Raw genomic sequence first — 7,123 nt, 5'->3', positions numbered from 1 at the left:
GTCTAGCCTGTGTCCTCGCCTTCTCCAGCCTAAAAAGGCAAAGAATTCAGGATTTCCGAGCCTTGCAAACTGCTTCTCTGGAATGGAGGTGGAAGTAAGATACTCCAAGAAACACTTAATCATGTTAAAAAGTTAAGAAAAACCCTAAAATAAAGTACAGATCAGAGGTTTTCAACCTGTGGGTTTTGACCCTTTTGGGGGGCATATAATGACCCTTTCACAGGGGTCACTTATCAAATATCCTGCATATTCGATATCTACATTATGATTCATAACAGTAGCAAAATTCCAGTTATGAGGTAGCAACAAAATAATTTCATGGTTGGGGAGTCACCACACCCGAGGAACTGTATTAAAGGTCTACAACATTAGGAAGGTCAAGAGCCACTGTTTTAGATGAGGAATCAGTTTGATCTATGAACAATTACTTCAAAGATACCACAGTGAACTTCGTGCATGTAATACCTATGTGCTTGAAGAATCAAAGCCAAGAAGCGTGTTTATGTATTTTAAAGTTTGTCTTATGGGAAATATGTTCTGTAACAAGATCCATTGGATTTGATAAGAGGTAAGGTAGGATCCATTTTTAAGTTGAAGACATCAAAGAAACTTTCATATACTGCACAGAGAACAGTTAAGTATGTGTGAATTCACTTGTTCTTAAAAACTAATATTGATTGATAGGTGGTTGCGAGAGAAGTAATCTTTCAAAGATTTGGAAGATGAGACTGAAATAAAATACAGATAGCCAGGTTCCGTTCCCTCTGAAAAAACAAACAAACAAACAAACAAACAAACAAAAAACCTAGGCCCAGAAAGAAAGCACTTGTTTATCTGTCAGGCCATGTTAAAGAGACTACTAAAGAGTACTGTTTTTCCCTGAAAGAAGGAAAAAATTCCCAGCATGCCTAATCTAGGTAGCAGTGCTCTCTCCAGAGTCTGGGGGAGTCTGGCTGCTCTTCAAAGCCGCTCAGGGCTGTGCGTGTTTGCATCAGACTTCAGGGTGGAAAGCGATCCTGGGATATGTCAGTTTGTGATTCTGCAGGGCACTATTCAAGTCCCTTCCTTTATGTCTAACACTCCCAAATATGCATGGGCGGGCTGGAGTTCTCTGCTTGCCATAAAAGGGCATGTATGTTTTGGGTCAATGTATTTTGACAGCTAGACTTCATGAAAAAACCAATGTGTCCCAGAGCTATATATGTGACTATTGCAGCTAAATAGGAGAGATAATTTGAGACCCTTCGACTATAAATTAAGTTGTCTTATGTCCAAATCTAAGGTTAAATTAAATAGCTTCTCTTTGTTTTGTTTCTCTCCTCTCTTCTGATTCCGTCTTTACAAGGCAAATTCTAGATTGTGACTACTAACTTTATATTCTACATTTGTGATGGATTGTTTTACATCAACTTGACACAGACTAGAGTCATCTGAGAGGAGAACATCTCAATTAAGAAAATGCCTCCAGAAGATCAGTCTGTGTGCAAGTCTGTAGGCCATTTTCTTAATTACTGATACAGGGGGAAGGACCTAGCCCATTGTGGGTAGTGCTGTCCCTAGGATGGTGGTTCTGGGCTTTATAAAAAGGCAGGCTGAGCCAGTCATGATGAGCAAGCCAGTAAGCAGCACCACTCCATGGCCTCTGCATCAGCTCCTGTCTCCATGTTCCCTCCATGTTTGAGTTCATGTCCTGACTTCCTTTGATGATGAACAGTATGAAAGTATAAGACAGATAAACCTTTTCCTCCTTAAGTTACTTTTGGTCATGGTGTTTCATCATAGCAATAGAAATCATAACTAATCACATACTTGATTTTTACTAGAGTTATAAATATCATTTATATTTTACCACAGCTTACTTGAATATTTCCTATCAACTTTTGACCCATGAAGGATCAAATTGCCCTCAGGGTTACTCAAGTATACTGGCTTGAATGAGGAATATCTGCTATAGACTCATGTGTTTCAACATTTGATCCCCAGTGTGTGGTGTTGGTTGTAGATCTTTTAAGAAGTAGATCTTTGTTGGAGGAACTATGTCACTGGGGGTGGGCTTTGAGGGTGTATAGCTCCGACTCACTTCCTGTTTTCTCTCTTTCCATCCTGTGTAGGAGCTGTGATCAGCCAGCTTCCCATTCTGGCTGCTATGCCTCCTCCATGGTGACCTCCATTTCTCTGAGACTATAAGCCAAAATAAGCCCTTTCTTTTTTAAGCTTCTTTGGTCATGGTGTTTTAGCACAGCAACAGGGAAATAATTAATGTATCCACACACTTTCTAGAGCTAGCATGTCAACTAGTCAAGTTGTGGGTACTGTTTGGATTAAGCTCTTTATTTGTACGGATTGAATAGTCCCCCCAATCAACAGCCTCAAAATATAATTAGGCCAGGAAGGCTTTGTCCTCATAGACGTATTAAAATTATTTAGGGACTGAGTTAGTTATCATAAGAAGCCCCAATAAAAGGGTACACTTGGCTTCCTATCCTTTCTTTGAAGTGCTGATCCTCCCTTGTGACACCTTCCCTCATCCCAAAGTCCTGTGGTGGCAGGAAGCCCCCATCAGGTTTAGCCCCTTCATCTTGGACTTTCCTGCCTCCAGAACCAAGTGCTAAATAAAGCAGCATTCTACACAAAGGCTTTTAGTGACAGGAACAGAATTAAGAGAAGACCACATTAGTTTACTTCACAGTCTTCAGTATTTTTTGTTTATTGGACCAGTATGGTGATCAGCTGAAAGTGTATGTTGTCAGCTTCCTGGTCACAAAGTCTCGGACCTTGGTGACTTACTTATTCAAGGTTTACCCACACACCTATGGATGATTGTGAGATATTTTCTCTTAAATCTGAGTCTCCAGACAAACGCTTCCCCACTGAGAAAAGTAGGTAGTTCCTGGAGAGAGTTGTTGACTCACTTCTGTGCCTGTGCCGAAGAAAGCCTGAGCTTTTGATAAGAGTCTGCAGAAGAAAGGTTCCCTAGGTATGACTGGGGAGACCCTCCCTCTATCCCCCCACCCCATTTTATTGATAAATGGGTATGCTTATTGTGCCTCAGACATTCAGCATCTTTGGGTGGCTAAGTAAAAGAGGTGATAGGGTTGGGAAGCCCAGCTCTCTGTCTAGCCTGCCCCTCAAATCACACGGCAGGAAATGCCTAAAGCAGTTCCCAAGCCCTGTGCATAGAACCAGTTAGAAATGTTCTCTGGATGGAACTTTCCCATTTAGATGGCTTTGAGCTGAGGTTTGTTTACCTGAAGGCTTTGGGAAGCTTTGTTTTACCAAAGCAGAAGCTTTTTCTGAGTCTCACACTGTGATTTGTGTGGCCAGCTCTGAATAACAGAGAGCACATTTGCTCTCTTGCTCAATATCTGAGTCCTTTCTCTATGTGCGAGCACTGAATCCTAGCTGATTGGGGTCAGAGCACAATAAAGTGCTTGCAGTGTTTTGGGCCTCCTGACAACACCACAGGCATTGAGTTATTAATGAAACTCCCAGTCTGCCAATTGCAAGGCTTTTCTTATAATGCAGATCTATATTTTAGATACGGTCAGTGTGGGTAGAAGGTACAGAGGCTCAGTGAAGGCCAGCAGCGTCCCTGTGGGTCCTAGGTTCAGGTGTTAGGGGAACAAAGAAAGAGTGGCTGGCGGTAAATGTGTCCTGAGAGGTGGATTCTGACGGGCATCACTGGGAAAGAAGACAAAGATGAAACGCTAAGAACGTAGCTAGCATCAAGATGGAAGGATGCGAGTGCTGGGCAGACTTTAGGGGGAAGTTCAGGGTGTGTGTTTGAGGAAGTAAATAATAACCCAGCACCTAAAGTATACTCCCAGGTAAGAAGACCATGAATGGCCATGCCAAGCAACTAGGGGCTGCCTGAGGGGAGAGGACGGGAGAGTCAGGAGTATTTGATAGAAGTGAGGGTCAGAGGATGGGTGGGTGGGGGGGGGGGAGAGGCTCTGCATACAGCAGGGCTAAGAAGAAGGGAAAGGAAGCTCTGGGAGTCTCAGGCAGTGAGGCCATACACTCAGAACCTTAGTGGAGTCTGAGAGGCAGGATCAGAAGTGAGTCATGGAGGAGAAAGGCTCAAGGGAGGTGTCCGTGGCTCTGCCTTAGATGTGAGATTAGGAGCTATGAGTGGGAGGCTCCTGTGGGAACTGAGGTTACTTGAGACACACTGAGCCCGCTCCCACTTGGACAAAACGATGCAAACAGGGTACTCAGGTATAAAATCCTCAAACATGAAAACATTTAAATTATATATATATATATAGCCTATATATATATATATATATATATATATATATATATATATATATATATATATATATAAAGCTATAGGCATGCCAAAGATAAAGGTAGATCTCTCTCAGGCAATGGGAGTCTCAGTGAAAAGCCAGTATAGAGTTAAGGCTGTTAACCTGCATAGTATTGACTTCCCACCCAGGACCAGGAGAGCAGGGCATAAAGGGGTCTGTGGTGAGGCCATGATTGAAGTCTTCCCTACAAGATACAGAGAGTGAAATGGGTGATATCATCTGTGAAGACATTTGCTTAATCAGCATGCAGTGAGGAGTTATATATGACCTCTGTGTGTTCCTATACATGTAGATCCTGTTACTACTAAATACAGAAAACACCATGGCCGAAGAGACCTAGAAACTGCAGTAGCTACATCCCGATTGCAGGCGCAGCGTTTGTGGCAGCTTCCAGCTACTGCCCCTAAGACTTTTCCTGCTACAACAGATTACGGCATCTCTTGACCTTGGAGACATAAACTGCCAGGAGCTGAGGGATACAGCGAAGAGTCAGAACACTTTCCTCCTACCCAAGAAGCCCAGGGTTCCACCCTCAGCCCCTCCCACCCCCACAAAAGAATCCAAAGCAACTCAAATGAAGAAACTTTGACATTTTGTGACATTTTCTCTATTCCTATCTTAGGAAAAATGCAATCTGAAAGTTAGACTTGTTTAATTTAAAGCTGTAGGTCAGAATGGTACCCATGTTTTACTGGATAAAATACAAACACTTAGTCCCACTGTACTGTACGTATCCCAGCTGGAGGAGTAATGGGGTCTGATTCGAACACACTTGTAAGTTGCATATGAGGACTTAATATGTGGTTGTGATATCCAATAAAAAAGAAAACAAGCTATTTGCTACTGTCTTGGCAGCTCTGGTATTTAAACAGTAGTGCCCTCATTAAGGATTAGAGGTAACACCCTTTTAGATGCAGTACCTAAAATGTTTCAGCACTTCCTGATGGGCCTGAGGCTTACCCATAAGTCATGTTTATTGATTTTAGAAGCAAGTATAGATGATCACAGAAGATGGTCTGTGAGGTAACAGTTGATGTGCATATGGGGAGAAGGGTGGACTCATGTGCCAAATGGTGGGCCATCCTGGGTTAGGAGAATGTGCAGATCTCAGGGCCTGTATCCTTAAAGCATTCTTGTGATTTGGTCTTCCAAATTTGATTTGTTTGGTGACAGTGTTGTGAGTGGCTAGGCTACAGGAGTGTATTCAAAATTCTAGCTTTAGAAAGACTCTTCCCAAACAGCCTCCACTTTCCTGCTAATTTTGAGTGGATCAGTTGGGATATTTGACTGTGATGCAGATGGCCTGGTATGTGGTAAGGTTCTGGGCTTAGAAAAGGGACACTTTGATGTGACTGGCTTGTCAGCTAGCCAGAGACATTTCTCTAGGCTTCACCTCATTAAAATCTACCAACCAAGACAAAAGTAAGACTCTTTCTGCTTATAAGAATGGAGAGGTGTGTGCCATTTTAAGTAAAATCTCAAAGAAAACCACCCAGAGAGAGAAACCTGCGGTCGAGGCCACATATTCTCGATAAGGGACAATAGAGGCAGACTTGCCTAGCTATTTAGTGGTAATCAGAAATGACTCAGCCAGTCAGGGAGTTTTGGGAGAAACAGCAATAGCTGATGTGTGTGTGTGTCTGTGTGTGTGTGTGTGTGTCTGTCTATCCGTGTCCATGTGTCTGTGTGTACTTCTTTCTGCGTAGGCCAGAGTTCAGCTTCGAGTGCTGTTTTTCAAGTGCATATACTAGACTTTTCTTTTCTTTTAGACAGGGTCTCTCACTGGCCAGGCATTTGTGTGATGTCTAGGTTGGCTGACCATCATAGTATTATAAATACTCATCCCCATGCCTAGCTTTTTATGTGGGTTCTGGCATCAAACTCAAGCCCTCATGTTTGCATCCCAGCCCAGGGGAGGGTTTTTTCTGTTTTTTTTTTTTTTTTTTTTTTTTTTTTTTTTTTTTTTTTTTTTTTTTACAATTTGACTATCAGACACTGCATTGTCTAATTTATTTTCCAAAACAAATACACACAGTAGAGTTTAAAGACAGTCAGCATTGGGGAGTTAGGACAGACCTGTAGATGGGCAGGCTGTCCTGAGCTCTTTCATCTTGAGCAGGGAAGCATGTACACATGGCTCTTACTGCAAGAGGCCTGATTTTGCTTTCTTCTCATTCGCTTGCTCTTTAGGTGTTGAGATTAGTTTAATGACCCTCTTGCATCCACTGTCCCGTTACTGTCACCGATGACCTGACAAAGATGATTTAATGGGGCAAGATGTTTCTCCCCTCCTGAGTTTTGGTCCATCCACGTGGAGGGAGGTAAAGGTGGGAACATGTGGCTAGTGCTCCTTACATCACAGGCGGCAGACAGAAGGAAAGAGAGAAGGAGAAGCCGGTTGAGCCATAACTGTCAAGACAAAAGTGTGCTGGCCTGTCCCATCCAGCTAAGGCCAAACTTCTAAAGGTCCCATTGACTTCCAAAACACTGTAACCAGCTGGGGACCAAGTGTAAAAACAAATGAGTCTGCAGGGGAGGTTTCATAACTAAACCATAACAATCACCAACAAAACAAAACAAAAACCCAATTTAAAAAAAAAAAAAAGAAAACAAAAACAACAAAAAAAGGTAAGAGAGAGACTTATTTCTTAAGAACTTTTTTTTAAAAAAGAAGATTTTTGACTAAAATCTAGGTCTTTAAATATGGCAATAAAAACTCTCCCATTCTACAATCCTTCATATAAGTCGTAATTAAAAGGGCCTTAATTTTAGGAAAAGAAAAGACACGAGAGTCTTCATGCTGGAGAGAA

The sequence above is a fragment of the Mus pahari genome, chromosome 19, assembly GCF_900095145.1.
Source record: "Mus pahari chromosome 19, PAHARI_EIJ_v1.1, whole genome shotgun sequence".
In the NCBI taxonomy this organism is placed as follows: domain Eukaryota; kingdom Metazoa; phylum Chordata; class Mammalia; order Rodentia; family Muridae; genus Mus; species Mus pahari.
This window is presented reverse-complemented; position numbering follows the sequence as displayed.